Here is a 22,560-nt window from a genome sequence, read left to right on the forward strand (position 1 = left end):
GGAGTGAAGGCCAGATACAGAATAAATTAATTCATTGAAAAACCTTTGATCTTTGTTAAAAAAAAATCCCAAGGCATACTTATTGTCAAATAATAATCTTACATGTACTATTTTACTGTATTTCATGGAAAAACTGATAAAAATTGTCTTGATGTAATTAAGACTTCTCACTATTACTTAAAAGTGCAATACAATCATTGGTTAAATTCCTTTTTTTTTTAAGTGAAAAGTTTGATGATATCTCTTATTTGAAATTTTTGAGTTTTAATACACAAAAACTGACACCAAGGTCCAAAGATATGGAATTACTCTTAATGCAAATCCAGACCAATGGAATAAGAATTATTCACACATTCTTTGACATTTTTCTCCATCAAAAGTAGTTCTTTCATTGAGATTATTGGGGGATGAGAAAGTTGATACTGCACTTCAGTTAAATTTGATTTTCATCACCTGCATCAGAATTTTGTTGCCTTGTGAAAAATTTTCCTGCACTTATGTTACTGCACATAACAGCAAGCAAGAGCGATTCATAAAAACTATTTTTTATGGAGATGAACTTAGATAAAATGTAGGTTAAGATAATTAATTGTATTGGCACATGTTCCTAGTGTTCTGCTATTTAGTGAAGTATTTTTTTAAATGCCTGTCAAATATGATTTACACTTTGTTTGGACCTTTGGTTTGTGTTTCTGAATAAACATTTCTCAAAATTTGGAGTCCTGGTGTGGCTTTGAGGAAAATATTAACAAATTAGAGGGAAAAAAGCAAATTGTAGTTTGGCCCATACGTTTTGGACATTCACTCAAATTTCTGTAACTGCATCTTTTTTGAGATTACATAAAACAAATATGATGGCAAATGTATTCCTTTATATACTGTAACAGTTGTCTATCTGAATTAGAAGCTCAGAGCACTTTACAACGATGCCTCACATTCACCCATACCAATATCAGGGTGATGAATCATATGAATCATTTATTTCTATCGTATCTAATCTGTATGATAAACATTGTCCATGGGTGCCTAAAATTGGAGCTACTCAAAGCACTGATAAACCTTGGGTAACAAAGGTACTCCTGAATGCATGAAAAAAAAATTTATTGTATATGTTGTGTGGGCTGCTGAAGAGGAGGTACTGTTGGCCCACCACCACCAGATGGCGCCCTGCTTGGAGTGCGGGCTTCAAGCACGAGAGGGCACCGGAACCAGTGGAGTGACAGCTGTCACATCATCACCACCAGCTGTCACTCATCTACGTCAACCTCCATAAAAGCCGGACTGCAACTCCACCTCCCTGCCGAGAAATCAGCAACCATACAGGTAACTTCTCTGCTGAATCTAAAACTGAACAAAAGTCTGATTATGTGTCGACGCGGGTTGAGGAGCGGACCTGCGTCTGACGGAACCCAGCGCTAAAACAACCAAAAAGCGGTTCCAATAACAAAACAATTTATTTTTCCACCCTTTGGTGCATAAAAAAGTGTACAAATGAAAACTGCGTCGGTCTGGCGGAGTGAAGGACGGCACGCTCTCCAGCGCCCAAAAGGATCGAAGCCCGGCGCTTCTGGACCCGAGGGGCGTCACCCGGCTGTTGAACGACCAATGGGAGAGCAGGGAGCGCAGGCGTCTGCAGGAGGCGTGATTGGTGAGCTGCAGCACATTCTCACCGCCTTTATGGCTCGGTTGGATCAGATGACCGAGCAAAACATCCTGAACCGCAGAGTGGAGGCTCTCTCCGCACAGATGGCGGCGAGCGCTCAGGGCGCTGCTGCAGCTCCTCCTCCTGCCGACCCTGTGCAGAATATGAACGTTCCAGTGGTGGTTCAACAACCTCTCCCACCATCCCCTGAAGCACACATAAGCCCTCCTGAGCCGTACGGAGGTTGTGGAGACGTGCACGGACTTTCTCATGCAGTGTTCGCTCGTCTTCGCACAACGTCCCGTCATGTACGCGTCAGATGCTAGTAAAATAGCTTATGTGATTGCTCTGCTTCGGGGTAAGGCATGCACCTGGGCTACGGCGCTCTGGGAACAGAACTCACGGTTGTTATCAGCATACACTGGGTTTGTGGGGGAGTTCAGAACAGTGTTTGATCACCCTAACAGGGGAGAGACCGCTTCAACTGTGCTGCTGTCAATGAGACAGGGACGCGAGAGCGCAGCCGCTTATGCAGTCAACTTCCGCATCGCGGCTGCAAGGTCCGGCTGGAATAACGTTGCGCTCCGCGCCGCCTTCATAAACGAACTGTCGTTGGTCCTGAAGGAGCAGCTGGTAGCTAAGGAGGAACCGCGGGATTTAGATGGGCTTATCGATCTCGTTATACGGTTAGACAATCGGTTGGAGGAACGCCGTCGGGAGCGAGGCGAAGGACGTGACCGGATACGCGCCGCCCCTCTCCTTCCGGGTTCAAAAAGTGGCCGCCCTCCCCACGCTCCACAGCCGCAGTGCTCTGTGGGGCAACAGCTCCCCTGCTAACGTTGTTAGAGAAATGCACAGGGCCAAAATGAGGAGGCTGATCCGCGGGGAGTGTTTTCTCTGCAGCTCAAAGGAGCACACACAGAAAAACTGCCCCAAACGGCCAAAACAACAACCGCCCTCAGAGACTGGGCTAAGGGGGGTCAAAACATTCACGTGAGACACACACAGATTGCCACACGACTCCCAGTTACAATCCTGAGCGGGGATTTAACCCTTCAAGCCCCAGCACTGGTGGACGCGGGGTCAGAAGGGAATCTGCTAGACAGCAGATGGGCAAGGGAGGTAGGGCTCCCTCTGGTGGCGCTTCCTTCGCCATTGCAGGTGCGGGCACTAGATGGCACCCTCCTCCCTTTAATCACACACAAGACACAACCAGTAACTCTGGTGGGGTCTGGAAACCATCGGGAGGAGATTGAGTTTTTTGTAACTCCTTCTACCTCCCGCGTGATTTTGGGCTTCCCGTGGATGTTGAAGCACAATCCCCGGATTGATTGGCCGTCTGGGGTGTTGGTTCAGTGGAGCGAGACCTGCCATCGGGTGTGTTTAGGATCCTCGGTTCCTCCCGGTTTACAGGCTAAGGAGGAGGTCAAAGTCCCTCCCAATCTGACGGCAGTGCCGGTTGAGTACCATGATCTTGCTGACGTCTTCAGCAAGGATCTGGCACTCACCCTTCCCCCACACTGTCCGTACGATTGTGCCATTGATTTGGTTCCAGGCACTGAGTTCCCGTCCAGCAGGCTGTACAACCTCCTCACGACTGAGCGCGAATCAATGGAGACCTACATCCGGGACTCATTAGCTGCCGGGCTGAGCCGGAACTCCACCTCCCCGATGGGGCAGGTTTTTTTTGTGGGCAAGAAAGATGGCGGACTCCGTCCATGCATTGATTACAGGGGGCTGAATGAGATTACGGTTCGCAACCGATACCCGTTGCCATTGTTGGATTCCGTGTTCACCCCCCTGCATGGAGCCAAAACCTTTACTAAGCTGGATCTTAGAAATGCGTATCACCTGGTTCGGATCCGGAAGGGAGACGAATGGAAGACGGCATTTAACACCCCGTTAGGTCACTTTGAGTACCTGGTCATGCCGTTCGGCCTCACCAACGCCCCCGCGACGTTCCAAGCCTTGGTTAACGACGTCTGCGGGACTTCCTGCACCGATTCGTCTTCGTATATCTGGACGATATTCTCATCTTTTCTCCGGATCCTGAGACCCATGTCCAGCATGTACATCAGGTCCTACAGCGGTTATTAGAGAACCGACTGTTTGTGAAGGGCGAGAAGTGCGAGTTTCACCGCACGTCTTTGTCCTTCGTGGGGTTTCATCTCCTCTAACTCCGTCGCCCCTGATCCAGCCAAGGTTGCGGCGGTGAGAGATTGGCCCCAACCAACAAGCCGTAGGAAGCTGCAACAGTTCCTCGGCTTTGCTAATTTCTATAGGAGGTTCATTAAGGGCTACAGTCAGGTAGTTAGCCCCCTGACAGCCCTGACCTCTCCAAAAGTCCCCTTCACCTGGTCGGATCGGTGCGAAGCCGCGTTCAAGGAGTTGAAACGACGGTTCTCTACTGCGCCAGTTTTGGTGCAGCCCGACCCTAGCCGCCAGTTCGTGGTTGAAGTGGACACCTCTGACTCAGGGATAGGAGCCGTGCTATCCCAGAGCGGAGAGACCGATAAGGTTCTTCACCCGTGTGCCTACTTTTCACGCAGGTTGATCCCGGCTGAACGGAACTATGATGTCGGCAATCGCGAACTCCTTGCAGTGAAAGAGGCTCTTGAGGAGTGGAGACACCTGTTGGAGGGAGCGTCTGTGCTATTCACGGTTTTCACTGACCATCGGAACCTGGAGTATATCAGGACCGCCAAGTGGCTGAACCCCAGGCAAGCCCGCTGGTCACTGTTCTTCGGACGTTTTGACTTCCGGATCACCTATCACCCCGGGACCAAGAACCAGAGATCGGATGCCTTGTCCCGGGTACACGAAGACGAAGTCAAAACGGTGCTGTCGGATCCACCGGTGCCCATCATTCCGGAGTCCACTATCGTGGCCACCCTCACCTGGGACGTGGAGAAGACCGTCCGGGAGGCCCTGGCACGGAGCCGGACCCCGGAAACCGGTCCGAAGGAACCATCTGTACGTCCCACCAGAGGCCAGAGCTGCAGTCTTGGACTTCTGTCACGGTTCCAAGCTCTCCTGTCATCAAGGGGTGCGAAGGACCGTGGCAGTTGTCCGGCAGCGCTTCTGTGGGCGTACATGGAGGCCGACGTCCGGAATATATCCAGGCTGCACCACCTGTGCCAGGGGCAAGGCAGTAATAAGAAGGCCCAAGGACTCCTCCAGCCGCTGCCGGTGCCTCATCGCCCCTAGTCCCACATCGGCCTGGATTTCGTCACGGGCCTCCCGCCGTCCCAGGGCAACACCACCATCTTCACGACAGTGGACTGATTCTCCAAGGCGGCCCACTTCGTGGCCCTCCCGAAGCTCCCAACCAGCCCAGGAGACAGCAGACCTCCTGGTCCACCACGTCGTCCGTCTGCTTGGGATACCCTCCGACATCGTCTCTGATCGTGGTCCCAGTTCTCCTCACACGTCTGGAGGAGCTTCTGCAGGGAACTGGGGGCCACCGTGAGCCTCTCGTCCGTACCATCCACAGACGAACGGACAGGCAGAGCGGGCAACCAGGAACTGGAACAGACCCTCCGCTGCGTCACATCTGCGCACCCGATGGCCTGGAGTAACCATCTGGCCTGGATCGAGTATGCGCATAACAGCCAGGTGTCTTCTGCACCGGCCTCTCCCCATTTGAGGTGTGTTTGGGGTATCAGCCCCGTTGTTTCCTGTGGTGGAGGGAGAGGTCGGTGTGCCCTCGGTCCAGGCCCACCTGCGGAAGTGCCGTCGGGTGTGGCGCTCCGCCCGTTCTGCCTTGTTGAAGGCCCAGACGAGGGCGAAGACCCATGCAGACCGGGCGATCCCAGGCCCCTGCTTACCAGCCGGGCAGGAGGTGTGGCTTTCCACGAAGGACATCCCCCTCCAGGTGGACTCCCGAAACTTCAGGACAGGTACATTGGCCCTTCAAGATCCTCCAAGTCCTCAGTCCTGCCGCAGTGAAGCTCCAACTCCCGGCTTCACTGCGGATCCATCCGGTTTTCCACGTGTCACGCATCAAACTCCTCACACACCTCACCCTCTGTGCTCCGGACCGGGCCCCCTGCTCAGACCATCGACGGGGAGCCGGCTTGGACGGTGCGCCGGCTCCTGGACGTCCGTGGATGGGCCGGGGGTTCCAGTACTTGGGGACTGGGAGGGGTATGGACCCGAAGAACGCTCCTGGGTGAAGAGGAGCTTCATCCTGGATCCGGCCCTCCTGGCCGACTTCTACCGTCGACACCCCAACAAGCCGGGTCGGGCGCCAGGAGGCGCCCGTTGAGGGGGGGGTCCTGTTGTGTGTGGGCCGCCAAACACCCCCAGGTGGACACGACAAACCAACTCTGCGAAGGATAGAAAAAGTGAGGTAAGTCAGCAGCTACAACTAATATCCTGTTGTGTGTGGGCCGCCAGAAGAGGAGGTATGCTGGCCCACCACCAGAGGGCGCCCTGCCTGAAATGCGGGCTTCAGGCACGAGAGGGCGCTGCCGCCATGGACACAGCCGGGGGTGACAGCTGTCACTCATTACCTCTTGACAGCTGTCACCCATCTACTCAATGTCCTCTCACTCCATAAAGACCAGACGTCATCTCCACCTCGTTGCCGAGATATCATACTTCATTGGAGGTAATATCCTCAGCCATTTATGATTGCAATATTTGTATATTGTGAGTGTTTGCAGGAGTACTGGTACCTCCGTCGGTGAAAGCTGAGAGAGCGTTGAAGGCACTCTTTTCCCCTGAGGAATCTACAGTACTCTGCAGTTATTGAGTGAGAGGTGGAGGTGGCATTCCCACCGCTGTTGTTACTGGGTGTACACACACACACTTGACTGTCTTTGTTCTCCCCAGCAGTACCAGATCCGACAGTTGGAGACGGTGATCACCTGGGAATTCGGGACTTGGCGGCTCCAGTATTCACCAGGTTCTGTGGCGGCGGAAATCGTGTGGTTCCGGCTCTTCTCAGGACAGACGTCTTCTATCCTCGAGCCTGCCCACACGTCACCTTGTGGATTGACTGTAATTATATTCTGAGATTGTCTGTATGTTCGTTGTGCACATTTCACAACATTAAATTGTTACCTTTTGGCTCATCTATTGGCCGTTCATTTGTGCCCCTTGTTGTGGGTCCGTGTCACAACACTTTCACAACATATCCTTCAAAAAGCACACACTATCAGCAACACATTCAGGTCTGAATTTAAGCTTTATGTAAATGAGCAGCTTCTCACAACAGGTGGAGGATCATCAGTCGCATGCCACGGCAGTGAGAAGCGAGCTGCACAATTCTCATCAAAGTTCAAATATACTGTGTAACAAAATATCAAGTTACTGTTAACAATTATTCAGATAATCAATCACCTCTGATGTGTGCTGACAGCATGTGTCCCTCACCCTTCCTCCTTCACAGGCACGATGTGTCAAACCCAGGCGCGGTCCTCAGCGTCTCACAAACGAACATCACAAGGTCGAGTTCCCGGCAATTCTGCTTGAATCACATATGACTTAAATGCAGAACGCCATCTCATTATCTGCTTCAGCTGAAAGCTTTAAGGTTGCACGTGAGCACACAGATGCTGCACATCATGTTGATGAGGGTGAAGGACTCTTCTGCCAGCACCTTCCACAGACAATAAATCAGTTTGCATACCACCTGGAGAGCAAAGAAAAGAAAAGAACACCAAAACGTCCAGCCACACCCCCCCAACACACAACAGTACCCCCCTTTAACAGGAAGCCTCCCGGCGACCGAACAAACCAGGTCCGAGAACAGCACCTCCCTCCGGGGTCCACGTCAGGAAGCAGACAGCGTAACGCTCCCAAGGTCCACCACAGACAGCAGGACAGGGCACCGCAGCTGGAAGGCCGGCTGGCATCAACAAAAACCCAAAACAGTCCCAAATACAACCCAACATGCAAGAAAAACATAAAACCCACCCAAAACTCCCCAGGGGACCATCCCATCCAACCCGGGAAGAAAAGAAAAACTCCCAAATCCAAAAACCCAACACAGCCCCACAAACACAATACAAACATAAATGCATAAAAGAAAAATAACAAACAACCCCCCCAGAACGACAAGCAGAGCCCAACACCCCCCAGAGAGGCTTTACCGCCGGTTCCAGGAGGAATAGCCAAAGCCGGTATCCCACAAAGGTCCCCAGGTACACATGGAGCAAATGGGCCCCCAGAGGACCGTACCATCAAACCCCAGGAGGCACCCTCCCCACAACCCAGGAACCCCAGACCCGGCCACACTTGGCTAGGCGGCCCACAAGCCAATTCCCCCCAGAGGACCGTCCCATCAACCCTGGAGGTGGAACCTGGAAGGAAACAAAAAACATCAAAATCCAACCCCCGGAGGACTACCTTAAACAACCCCGGGGGCAAATAAAACAACCGATAAGCCCTGTTACCTTCCCCGGCACCCCGAAAGACCCCAGGTCCTCCCAGAGCCCCTCGGCGGCTCAATTTTGGCGAACGGCACAAACATCAAGCCGGGGAAGGGAACAGGAAAAACTAACCCGGCCCCAACCCCAAAGCGCAGCGGAAAACCGGAAATATGTCCGGTGTCTCAACCCGACCATACCCCAGCCTATCGGGAGGGGTGGAACTACCGAAATGGCGAACGGCAACAGATCGGCCCACCCCTCCGACTGAGGTATGTTCCCGCTGCACCACCCCCGGCAACACCAATGACGAACGGTACAAAGGCCCACCGAGGCTGGAGTGAAACCGGGCCCTAACTAAACCAGAAAAAATGCCCCTAACAACCCCCCCCCCCCCCCTAGGTGCAGAGGTCTTCTGAAACGCTCAGCGTGACCAACCTGCACCACCCACAACCCACAAGACGAACGGTCTTGGGGCGAGTGAGGTTGGAGTTAGGGAAGTAGGGAAATAATAAAACAACAAAACAAAACGACCCCAGAACCAACAAAAACTACCTAAAGACACATAAAAAAAACAACGATCAAGTGAGTCCAGACGGGCTTCGAACCGCCTGTCGTTCACCCACCAGACAGCCTCTGATCCCCAAACAAGTTATAACCCCTTTCAAAGCAACAAAACATTAGCCCAAATAATTTTTTTTTTTTGTGTGTGTGTATTTTTTTTTTGCCTGTCCCGGAACACCTGGAGATCGTGACCACTATTTTCTTGACGCTTCTATGACGGGGCAATATAGCGGCTTCAGCTCGTCCGAGCTGCATGGGCTCATCTGCAAGAGGAGCCAGAGGTCCCGTTGGAGGAGTCTCAGTGGGGCGAAGAAGAGGCAGCCCAGATCTGTGTCAGGGAAAGCCCAGAGACAAAAAAAACCCGTTCTGATGGCCACCCTCTCTCGCGTCCACGCTCCTTCATCCGATCATCTAGACGAATCACCAACGATATTAGCTCATCTAAATCATTTGGCTCGTCACAGACTACTGGCTCGTCCTTTAATGGATCATTTAAACCAACCACAAACACTCCGCTTAATGCTGCGGCATTCCAAACTGGACTGAGCAGGAAAAATTTGGAAATCCACAGAATAATCCGCCGCACTCCGCCTCCCCTGCCTGAGATTCAGCAACCGCTGGGCAACGGTATGAGCAAAAACCAGAGAACATTGCATCAAAAACGGAGCACAAGCTTCAACGTTTCCCGCATAAGGCTCCGGACGACAAATAATCAATTCGGAAGCCGAATCTCTGGGTGACGGAGTTATCTGCACTGGTATCAATGGTGCCGCAGCTGGAGCAGCAGGAAGTGGAACGGCTTGCGCTGCAAGCTCCGTAACGCGGACATCTGTTTGTTTAATTTGGTTTGTGAGATGCTGTAATTGCTCCCATATTTTCTCCAAGTGTTCTTGAACTCTTTCGGCGAACGGAACTGCCTCTGCCGCTGGGTCCATTATGGAATGGCCGGGAAGTACTGTTATGTGTCGACGCGGGTTGAGAAGCGGACCTGCGTCTGACGGAACCCAGCGCTAAAACAAGCAGAAAGCGGTTCCAATAACAAAACAATTTATTTTTCCATCCTTTGGTGCATAAAAAAGTGTACAAATGAAAACTGCGTTGGTCTGGCGGAGTGAAGGACGGCACGCTCTCCAGCACCCAAAAGGATCAAAGCCCGGCGCTTCTGGACCCACGTTCACCGCCAAAACACCCCCAGGTGGACACGACAAACCGACTCTGCGAAGGATAGAAAAAGTGAGGTAAGTCAGCAGCTACAACTAATATCCTTCAAAAAGCACACACTATCAGCAACACATTCAGGTCTGAATTTAAGCTTTATGTAAATGAGCAGCTTCTCACAACAGGTGGAGGATCATCAGTCCGCATGCCACGGCAGTGAGAAGCGAGCTGCACAATTCTCATCAAAGTTCAAATATACTGCGTAACAAAATACCAAGTTACTATTAACAATTACTCAGATAATCAATCACCTCTGATGTGTGCTGACAGCATGTGTCCCTCACCCTTCCTCCTCACAGGCACGATGTGTCAAACCCAGGTGCGGTCCTCAGCGTCTCACAAACGAACATCACAAGGTCGAGTTCCCGGCAATTCTGCTTGAATCACATGACTTAAATGCAGAACGCCATCTCATTATCTGCTTCAGCTGAAAGTCTTTAAGGTTGCACGTGAGCACCATACACAGGTGCTGCACATCATGTTGATGAGGGTGAAGGACTCTTCTGCCAGCACCTTCTCCACAGACAATACATCAGTTTGCATACCACCTGGAGAGCAAAGAAAAGAAAAGAACACCAAAACGTCCAGCCACACCCCCCCAACACAACACTGATCTCTTTGCAGCCGTTTTCCTGTGACGGAGTCCTTGTCTGTTGTGTTGGCGTTTGGTGTGGACTGCAATGGCTTCGCCTCCCACCCCACCAGATAAGTGGTTGTCTCAGGAGCTGTCCGAGTGTGTTATCGGAGGTGGAGGTTCTCCTAATTGAACACAGACTGTGGGATTACTGAGTGTGCGAACTCACTGATCAAAAAACTGTTTCTGTTCTCTGCCAGCAGTACCGGGTCTGACTGCTGAAGACAGTGGCCACCTGGGGCGCAGGGCTTGGCGACTCCGGTGTTCTTCAGATCGTTGGTGGTGGAAGCTGTGTGGGATCCGGCTCTTCTCGCACCAGACATCTTCTATCTTCGAGCCTGCCACACGTCACCTGGTGTATAATTGACATTCTGCAATATTTGTATTGTCTGTACTTCGTTGTGCGCTTCACAACATTAAATTGTTACTTTTGGCTATTCCATTGTCCGTTCATTAACGCCCCCTGTGGGTCCGTGTCACGACACTTCCCAACAGTATAAGCAGTTTTTAAAATTTAGAACTAATGAAGCCGATAGGACATATCAATCAATCAATTTTTTTATATAGTGCCAATCACAACAAACAGTTGCCCCAAGGCGCTTTATATTGTAAGGCAAGGCCATACAATAATTATGTAAAACCCCAACGGTCAAAACGACCCCCTGTGAGCAAGCACTTGGCTACAGTGGGAAGGAAAAAACTCCCTTTTAACAGGAAGAAACCCCAGCAGAACCAGGCTCAGGGAGGGCAGTCTTCTGCTGGGACTGGTTGGGGTGAGGGAGAGAACCAGGAAAAAGACATGCTGTGGAGGGTTTAAGCCTAATCTTAAAAGTAGAGAGGGGTGTGTCTTCCCTGATCTGAATTGGAGATGGTTCCACAGGAGAGGAGCCTGAAAGCTGAAGGCTCTGCCTCCCATTCTACTCTTACAAACACCTAGAAACTACAAGTAAGCCTGCAGTCTGAGAGCGAAGCGCTCTATTGGAGTGATATGGTACTACGCAGGTCCCTAAGAAAGATGGGACCTGATTATTCAAAACCTTATAAGTAAGAAGAAGAATTTAAATTCTATTCTAGAATTAACAGGAAGCCAATGAAGAGAGGCCAATATGGGTGAGATATGCTCTCTCCTTCTAGTCCCCGTCAGTACTCTAGCTGCAGCATTTGAATTAATTGAAGGCTTTTTAGGGAACTTTTAGGACAACCTGATAATAATGAATTACAATAGTCCAGCCTAGAGGAAATAAATGCATGAATTAGTTTTTCAGCATCACTCTGAGACAAGACCTTTTGATTTTAGAGATACTGCGTAAATGCAAAAAAGCAGTCCTACATATTTTGTTTAATATGCGCTTTGAATGACATATCCTGATCAAAATGACTCCAAGATTTCTCACAGTATTACTAGAGGTCAGGGTAATGCCATCCAGAGTAAGGATCTGGTTAGACACCATGTTTCTAAGATTTGTGGGGCCAAGTATAATAACTTCAGTTTTATCTGAGTTTAAAAGCAGGAAATTAGAGGTCATCCATGTCTTTATGTCTGTAAGACAATCCTGCAGTTTAGCTAATTGGTGTGTGTCCTCTGGCTTCATGGCTAGATAAAGCTGGGTATCATCTGTGTAACAATGAAAATTTAAGCAATACCGTCTAATAATACTGCCTAAGGGAAGCATGTATAAAGTGAATAAAATTGGTCCTAGCACAGAACCTTGTGGAACTCCATAATTAACTTTAGTCTGTGAAGAAGATTCCCCATTTACATGAACAAATTGTAATCTATTAGACAAATATGATTCAAACCACCGCAGCGCAGTGCCTTTAATACCTATGGCATGCTCTAATCTCTGTAATAAAATTTTATGGTCAACAGTATCAAAAGCAGCACTGAGGTCTAACAGAACAAGCACAGAGATGAGTCCACTGTCCGAGGCCATAAGAAGATCATTTGTAACCTTCACTAATGCTGTTTCTGTACTATGATGAATTCTAAAACCTGACTGAAACTCTTCAAATAGACCCTCTGCAGATGATCAGTTAGCTGTTTACAACTACCCTTTCAAGAATTTTTGAGAGAAAAGGAAGGTTGGAGATTGGCCTATAATTAGCTAAGATAGCTGGGTCAAGTGATGGCTTTTTAAGTAATGGTTTAATTACTGCCACCTTAAAAGCCTGTGGTACATAGCCAACTAACAAAGATAGATTGATCATATTTAAGATCAAAGCATTAAATAATGGTAGGGCTCCTTGAGCAGCCTGGTAGGAATGGGGTCTAATAAACATGTTGATGGTTTGGATGAAGTAACTAATGAAAATAACTCAGACAGAACAATCGGAGAGAAAGAGTCTAACCAAATACCGGCATCACTGAAAGCAGCCAAAGATAACGATACGTTTGGGATGGTTATGAGTAATTTTTTCTCTAATAGTTAAAATTTTGTTAGCAAAGAAAGTCATGAAGTCATTACTAGTTAAAGTTAATGGAATACTCAGCTCAATAGAGCTCTGACTCTTTGTCAGCCTGGCTACAGTGCTGAAAAGAAACCTGGGGTTGTTCTTATTTTCTTCAATTAGTGATGAGTAGAAAGATGCCTAGCTTACGGAGGGCTTTTTTATAGAGCAACAGACTCTTTTTCCAGGCTAAGTGAAGATCTTCTAAATTAGTGAGACGCCATTTCCTCTCCAACTTACGGGTTATCTGCTTTAAGCTATGAGTTTGCGAGTTATACCACGGAGTCAGACACTTCTGATTTAAAGCTCTCTTTTTCAGAGGAGCTACAGCATCCAAAGTTGTCTTCAATGAGGATGTAAAACTATGACGAGATACTCTATCTCCCTTACAGAGTTTAGGTAGCTACTCTGCACTGTGTTGGTATATGGCATTAGAGAACATAAAGAAGGAATCATATCCTTAAACCTAGTTACAGCGCTTTCTGAAAGACTTCTAGTGTAATGAAACTTATTCCCCACTGCTGGGTAGTCCATCAGAGTAAATGTAAATGTTATTAAGAAATGATTAGACAGAAGGGAGTTTTCAGGGAATACTGTTAAGTCTTCTATTTCCATACCATAAGTCAGAACAAGATCTAAGATATGATTAAGTGGTGGGTGGACTCATTTACTTTTGAGCAAAGCCAATAGAGTCTAATAATAGATTAAATGCAGTGTTGAGGCTGTCATTCTCAGCATCTGTGTGGATGTTAAAATCGCCCACTATAATTATCTTATCTGAGCTAAGCACTAAGTCAGACAAAAGGTCTGAAAATTCACAGAGAAACTCACAGTAACGACCAGGTGGACGATAGATAATAACAAATAAAACTGGTTTTGGGACTTCCAATTTGGATGGACAAGACTAAGAGACAAGCTTTCAAATGAATTAAAGCTCTGTCTGGGTTTTTGATTATTAATAAGCTGGAATGGAAGATTGCTGCTAATCCTCCGCCCCGGCCCGTGCTACGAGCATTCTGACAGTTAGTGTGACTCGGGGGTGTTGACTCATTTAAACTACAACATCCTGCTGTAACCAGGTTTCTGTTAGGCAGAATAAATCAATATGTTGATCAATTATTATATCATTTACCAACAGGGACTTAGAAGAGAGAGACCTAATGTTTAATAGACCACATTTAACTGTTTTAGTCTGTGGTGCAGTTGAAGGTGCTATATTATTTTTTCTTTTTGAATTTTTATGCTTAAATAGATTTTTGCTGGTTATTGGTGGTCTGGGAGCAGGCACCGTCTCTACGGGGATGGGGTAATGAGGGGATGGCAGGGGGAGAGAAGCTGCAGAGAGGTGTGTGAACATGGTTGGCAAAATAGTGGGGTCGTTATGAGTAGAAGTGAAAGTGGAGGTAACAGAGCAGAAGGTGTTATGGTAAATGAAATGATTTACCATAACACATAGCACTTTTCCATCTGCATCAGGTGCTCAAAGCGCTTTACAGTGATGCCTTACATTCACCTATTCACACAGACACACTCACACACCAGTGTCAGGTTGCTGCCATGCAAGGCACTCACTACACACCAGGAGCAACCCAAGGATTAAGGACCTTGCCCAAGGACCCTTAGCGATTTTCCAGTCACGCTGGGGTTTGAATCGAGGATCCTCTGGTTGAAGCTCAATGATTACCACAATATCACCACCTCCCCAATGTGGCATTTTTCTTTGGAGTGATGAGGATGAACATAATTAGCAATGAACACGTCAGACAGTGCAGGTAGGACAGTTTGTAGACAAAATGAGAGACTTACGATGGAGTTGGTTTGGAATCTGCAGAGAAGGTATATCAGGGGAAGGATGCTTTCCCTGATATACCTTGCTCCTGCTCCTTATGTGGATGTAATGAGGGAGGACATGCAGATGGTTGATATGACAGAGAAAGGTGCAGAGGACAGGAGGACAGAGAGGGCACGATCCATTGCAGCAACCCTTAACAGGAGCAACTAAACTTTAAAAAAAAAGAAAACAAAAAAAAAAAAGAAATGTAAGCTGATGTAAACAGGCACCATTGAACTGCATTAGATACTGAATCCATCAAAATTTGCCAGGATGTAGAGAGAGAACCTGATCCACATGGTTTCTCCTGTGTTCTAAACCCTCCAGTGTGCGGCAAAGCGCCGTTCAACACCAAGATCGTGGGAGGCCAGGATGCCACTCTTGGCAGTTGGCCCTGGCAGGCTGTTGTGCGGCGACAAAACGCTTTATGTGGAGGGTCCCTGATATCCAGTCTGTGGGTCCTAACAGCTGCTCACTGTTTTGAAAGGTGAGTCCACATTAAATCACAAAGGTCACAAAAATGTGTCACAAAAAATTTAAATAAGAGTAATTGCAGAACATACCAAAAGTGTTAGAAAATACATATCCAGCAAGTTTCCTGCTGCCTTCTGTCAGAGTTGTAAATTAGTTTCTATTTTGTCAAACTGGGGAATCACCCCTATATTATTTTATTCCGATTTTAAGTTCAAAAGGATTTTCACTGTTACTGCACACATGAATGTATTCTTCATCAAATTGTCATTAATATTTATTGCTATATCACCTAATTTTTGTTTAATATTTTAACAACTGGACAATTCTATGGTAACAGAATTACAATCACAACAATTTTTTTTTATTGGCGAGCTAAAATATGGTCACATTTTGCTGCCATCATAATTATGGTACCATAGAATTTACCTGACAGCATTTTTGATTTTGAAAATTTATTCGAACAAGTCTGTTTATATATAATTTTTCTTCATTAGCTTGTTTATTTTCTTGACAAAGGCTTTGAAATTGATATAATCAAAATAAGGAATGTGATTTGAAAAAATATATATTTATGAGTGCCACAGTGACACAAAAATAGATTTGAACATTCCTTATGGCCCCTTCACACATAACATGAATGAGGCCGAATGGCGAATGAAGGAGGATTTGAATGACACTCGTGAAAAATGGGAGCTGCACCTGAACGACTCATACAGCAGTCGCTACATCCATTTGGCCACAGCACATACACTCTACATTTGCATGTCACTTGCGCCGGAAACCCATTCGAATGGTGGGCAAGATGAGGTTGCACTGCCATCTGATTGTACTTGCAACATTCGCATGGCATGTCGTACGCAGGTTGGACATATCGTGGCTCGAAATTATCTGCCATGTCAAACCTTGGCTGAATGGTGCAATTTAGGCAGCCTTCACACCATCAGCCGAATGACGGTGAATGGTGTGCGAGTGCCCATTCAACCCACTCTCGGCTGGAGTCGGCCAGAGTGCAGGTCCAAATATCCATCTGATCATGTGAATGGCCAGCTGGTGATCCACATATCATGTCCACCACATGAGTTATAGTCCACATGACGCGGTGTCCTTTGGCACACTGAGCTGGATGGCTGGATGCAAGGAGCTGACTGATGTATTCATGATATGAGCTAACCAATTCATTCATGTCAGTTCATTAATTCCTTGTTTACGTCCATGGCCATGGTTCATGAACATGAAGGAACAGAAGGATGACAACTCTTGTATTATCTGCTCTTTATAACAGGAATTAAATATTTTAACAGCCAAAATGAAATCCATTTGTTTTCAGCATTTCCAACACAGATTGTCACGTTATCAGGTATCAATTACACATCATTAACAGTAACATGATTGTCTTACATTTAAACATAATTCATTGTTCTTATAATGATCTGTGCTCTGTTATTATTTGTCCTACACAATTTTGTCAATTTATGCACATTTAATTGCTTCAGCTGCTGTGTGAGCACGATGTGGTACCACACCTCTCACATGGTCGCACTGTGTTCTTGTGCGTGCACATGTGCATGCACGAAACCATCACCGCAGGACTGTACGGCATCCATACATGGCTGTGTGACCATCTGTCCCTCCAGACAGCAGCTGGAATTTTTGGAGGTTCACCAATTCGATTTTTTTTTTCGGTTAGTTTCGGCCTCATTCCCCCAACGTTGTGTGAAGGGCCCAGACAAACTCCTAAAGAAAAGAGAAAGAAGCATTTTTTTATAACAATAAGACAACTAGCATTTGAATATATTATTTATGCTGTAAATCTCATTCATTCACAGAGGCCAGATTTGTTCTGTTGGTCCTTTCTCATTCCTTGATTCTGTAATATCGCTTGTTTTTTTTCATGCTTTCAGTAAACAGCCGGACTGGTTAAGGAGTTTTATTTGGAACACTGACCATTTCTGGGGGTAATCAAAATTCAGTGGAACGGACCGTCTCACAGGTCATCGTCCAACCCTGACTATAATCAAAGACCTAACGACAACGACGGTGGCCTTATTGAAGCTGGCCTCCTCTGTTGACTTCAATGATTTTGTCACTCCGGTGTGTCTGGCAGCTGATTGGCAGCATCATCAATAATGGAACTCAAACCTGGGTCACCGGTTATGGGACCACCAGCAGTGGGGGTGAGATATTTCCCACTTTACATGGTTTTATATCAAAACACTTTTCAAAGAGCATTTGACACTGACAACAAAACAGGTTTCACCCCTCAATTCATATCAATCTTCCACAAGACCTCCTTTCCTGGGATGTGAATACTTCAGATATTTATGTGGATTTATTTAATTTTTTTTTTGTTTTCAGGATCTATCGCACAATCGCTGCAGGAAGTAAACGTTCCCGTGTGTGCCAACTCCCAATGTAACCAAGCATACGGTGGCGGAATCACAGACAACATGCTCTGTGCCGGGCAAGCAGGAAAGGACTCCTTGCCAGGTGAGCCTTTCAAAACACTCAACTTTAACACAAATTAATATCTAGTACATAGGTAAAGTACCCATGGGCATGAAGAGAGTAAGGGTTAGGACAATCTGACATTTGAGCCCAATGACCTTGACCACCAAAATAATTGTTCTCTGGCTGGTCTTGCCAGGGTCATTCTGGAATCCTATTTTCAACCCAGTTAGTACCCAACCCAACTTGGATTAAAAATCAAATTTCTTGATCTTGATCTAACCAAAATTAATTCTTTAAAGTATGACTTTTTTTTTCAAATTTAAGTCATAAAAATAATTTTTTGCTTTGGCACCACTATAATTTTATTCCTTAGCGTGAGGGATTCATAATATGATAATGCCAATATGATCAAATCTTTAACCCTCGTCTCCACACGTCATGAAACCAATGGTCCAGGCAACCTGGGGTCCATGCTGACCCCAAGAGAAAAACATCAGACTGTTGCATGAAAATGTGACTGAACTAACGGTTTATTTGCATTTGTGTTGAAGAAGACTTTCTTACACTTTAAAATGAAATATAACTTTTGGAATATATGATTTAAGAAACAACAATTGAATGCAACATGAGGAAAATTAAGGCTTGTATCAACACTTTCTGATAACCATGATCTTAACCGAAAGCTTAACCTATAGAAGATCAATTATATGGCAATTACGAGGTCTATTAGATAAGAAAACCGACCCTTTATTTTTTTTTTTTAACTATATGGATTTGAATGACGTGCGATTACACAAATCATGCTTGAACCCTCGTGCGCATGCGTGAGTTTTTTCACGTGTGTCGGTGACATCATTTCCTGTGGGCAGGCCTTGAGTGAGATGTGGTCCCGCCCTCTCGGTTGAATTCCTTTGTTTCACACGCTGCTCGAGACGGCGCGCGTTGCTTTATCAAAATTTTTTCTGGACCTGTGAGGAATATCCGAGTGGACACTATTCGAGAAATTTAGCTGGTTTTCGGTGAAAAGTTTAACGGCTGATGAGAGATTATGGGGTGTTTCTGTCGCTGTAAGGACTTCCCACGGAGTGGGACGTCGCGCAGTGCTTCCAGGCGCCGTCGTCGGCCTGTTTCGACCTGAAAACATCCTAATTTAAGGGTTAATTCACCCAGGACATCGTGAGAGAACAGAGAAGATTCAGAAGAGGCCGGCATGAGGACTTTATGCGGACATTCCACTGTTTAAGGACATTTTTTAATGAAAGACGTGCACGCAAATTCGCCGAGTCGTTTCCGTGACCACTCGGCAAATCTGTGTGCGCCGCGACAGGAAAAACACCTCTGTGTTGAAAACCATTTGTAAAATTCAGGCGGCTTTTGATGGCTTTCAACAAGTGAGTAACTGAGAAATTGTTTAACAGCTTGGGCATGTTCCAACTTGCCCGTTAAGGTTTCCAACGGAGGTGTTTTTCCTGTCGCGACCCCCCGCGGTCGGGTCCGGCCCGACATGCGACTCTGCCCGCACGTTCTTTCATTACAAAATGTCCGTTAACATGCAATGTCCGAATAAACTCCTCATGCTGACTTCTTCTGAAAGTTCTCCGTTCTCTGACGACTTACTGGGTCAACAGAGCCTGAAATGTGGAAGTTTCAATTTGAAACGGTGAGACGCTGCCGCCTCGAAGCGCAGATCGCCGTCAGGCACCGTGGGCCGTCCTTACGGCGACACTACCAGACCAAAATCTCTCATCAGCCGTTAAAATTTTACCGAAAACCAGCTGAATTTATCGAATGGTGTCCACTCAGTTGTGTCTTACAGTTTTGAAAAAATTTTGATCAAACAAAGCAGCAGTCTCTGAGCCATTCCTAAACAATGAAAAAATCGACGAGAGGGTGGACCACTCCTCACTCAAAGACTGCCCACAGGCGAATGACGTAACAGACAGGCGTGAAAAAACTCTCGCATGCCCACGAGGGTTCAAGCATGTCTGATGTAATCACACGTGATTCAAATCAATATGGTTTTTGAAAAAAATAATAAGGTCGGATACTTTTCTAATAGACCTCGTATATCTAGAAAATGATTATTAAAATGCCCTCACAGCACACATGCATCCTGATAACAAAACTGTGAAGCTTACTTTCATCTTCATCAATAGAAGGTCTTGTAATAATGCAATTACTTCTGGCTAACGCTCATTAAAAATGCCCTTATAGCACATATGTACCACATGTACAAGAAATGTTCTGTTATCTACTCTAAGAATGGTTCATCTTCTCTCTTTCACTGTATTTACATGCACTCATCACACATGATGCTTGGTGCTGAGTGAGTTTTGCACACATGACCTCCACATGCACTGCATGTGTGGCGTATTTTCTAGTCAGCTTCTCTTGGAGACAAGATGCAGCCTCTGAGAGGTGAGCCTCCTCTTCAGAATCTGATCCATTACCAAACAAACAGAACCATTTTCACTATGTCCATCATCATCAACATCAGTTGAGGATTCGTAGGATTTGTTTTAGGGCTTCTGTAGCTGCGTATCTTGGTATTTCTATTTACTCTTGCAATTTCTTTCCACTGTAACTTGTAAATATAAGTGATGAATAACAATGTTTGAATGTTGCAAAGAAGAAATACTTACATGGAACATCATATATAACTTCAAAACACATTCTTGCTTATCGTCAAGTATCAAATAATCCTTAGGGCTGTGTGGACCCCAAAAGCAAAATTTTATTTTCAAAAATTTTCATTGATTTTTTTCCAAAATGATAATGGATTTATTTAGTGGGCATACAGGGTGGTCCAAAAAAAAAAAAAAAAAAAGCCCTTTTTTCTTTTTGATTTCATTTTTTACTCAGATGAGATATTTTGAAAATTCTTTCACCAAACATTAGCAGAATGATGGGAGATTATGTCCTTCAAATCTGATAGAAATTGAAACATTTTCAGTGGTCTGTCCTTAATAGTTGATAATATGTTCTATCCAGGCTCCTCTTTGACGAATAACTGCAGCAACATGAACGTTGAAATTTTCGATGACTCGTCCAATCATGTCAGCTGGTATGTGCCTGATTTCCCTTCTTATGCTGACATGTTTGGTGAAAGAATTTTCAAAATATCTCATCTGAGTAAAAAATGAGATCAAAAAGAAAATAGGGCATTTTTTTTTTTTTTTTTTGGACCACCCTGTATAGTGTGAGGCATACACAAAGGGATTTGGCAGGAAACAATTAAAAGTGCATTTTTTTTATAGCATTTTACCCCTCCGGGGTCCACGCAGACCCCAGGTGTGCTGATTAGGGTTAAGGTCAAGTAACCAATATAGTTTTGAAAAAAAAAAGGGTGTGTTTAATTTAAACAATTCCCCATAATAGCCAGTCTAGATCAGTTCATTCATTTTCTATATACTCCATCCATTCAAGGGTTACAGGGTGAGAGTCAAGGTACACCATGTATGGGACACCATTCTATCACATGGCCACAAATAGACGAACAAACTCAGTCACACTCGCCAATGGTCAATTTACAGTTTCCAGCTCATGCAAACTGCGTCTTTGGAAATAGGAGCACCCAGAAGGAACCCACAAGAACATGGAAACACAGAAAGGACCAGGCGGGAACCCATCCCAGGATCTGCTTGCTATGATGCAACAGTGCAAAACCACTGAGCCACTGTACCCCTAAATATCAATTCAATGTATTTATTTATGGGTGATTCTTTAACTACGGGCACTATTGGCCTTGTAAATGTAATTTCCATCACACCATTGCCTTACAATATAAAGCGCCTTGGGGCAACTGTTTGTTGTGATTTGGCGCTATATACATGTGCTCTGATGTCACTGTTTATCTCCATAGAAACTACCTAAACAATCTTTCATACAAACTGTTTAAAGGGACATTACAGTGTTGTGGTGGAAATTACGGCAATAGTGTGGGACAACTACATTTTGTTTAAAAAAGTCACAACAGTTGTATGACATTGAATACCTCAATTATGTTTTGATTATTTTACTGATATTTTATTCAGAGATATTTTAAAACATTAGAAAAAAACGTTTCTTTACCATTCATTTTTATCATTGAAGATCAAAAGTCTGGGTGTGGGACAAGCACAAAACGACAATATTTGCACATAATGATGCTGAAAAAAGGTGAAAAAGTCATCATAGACTACTAGAACAAATTTCTTAACACACTTTCATTGTAAAGATAACTATAAAAGTGTGAAATTTCCCCTTTTTTTCTGTTTTTCATACAATATGATCAAAGGACATAATAAGTGCCCGTAGTCTAAGAATCACCCTTATATAGCGCCAAATCACAACATAAGTCATCCCAAGTTTGAGCCTTGCCTGTCCCCAGAGCAATCACACGGGCAACAGTGTCAAGTGACACCCTTAGGTGTTTTTTGATTGTAGGAAGAAACCTCAAACCGACCACACTCAAAGGGGTAACCATCTTCTCTGGACATACTATGAGTAACAAAATGAGAAATAAAACAAAACACAACAAAAAACTGACAAGTATGCAGCTATCCTCTATGTATAATTATTGTGTTAAAATTCTAACCTAGACCTATGACCTAAATTTTTTTGAACTTTGTCACAATTTTTTCTTGGCTAGCGCTCAGTCATTCCACCATATTTGGTCCATATTAGACAAATTGTCTTTAAGTTATTTTGCACACACACACACACACACACACACACACACACACACACACACACACACACACACACACACACACACACACACACACACACACACACACACAAACATTTATGTTTGTATATCTGTCTTCAGTTTTTTTTTTATATACCAGTCTAACATTATGACATCATAAAGCTCAGATGGTGATACAGGTATGCGATGATTAGCTGCCTTCCTCTGATGGAGAAGTCAAACATTATGATGTCAGAA

The 22,560-nt window shown here is 45.6% G+C and overlaps 1 pseudogene; it reads left to right on the forward strand.

Moving 5' to 3' along the window:
- The window catches only part of LOC117528753, a 49,040-nt pseudogene that overhangs the window by 23,441 nt on the left and 3,039 nt on the right, over positions 1-22,560 (forward strand).

Source organism: Thalassophryne amazonica, chromosome 16 (assembly GCF_902500255.1).
Source record: "Thalassophryne amazonica chromosome 16, fThaAma1.1, whole genome shotgun sequence".
NCBI classification, from domain to species: Eukaryota; Metazoa; Chordata; class Actinopteri; order Batrachoidiformes; family Batrachoididae; genus Thalassophryne; species Thalassophryne amazonica.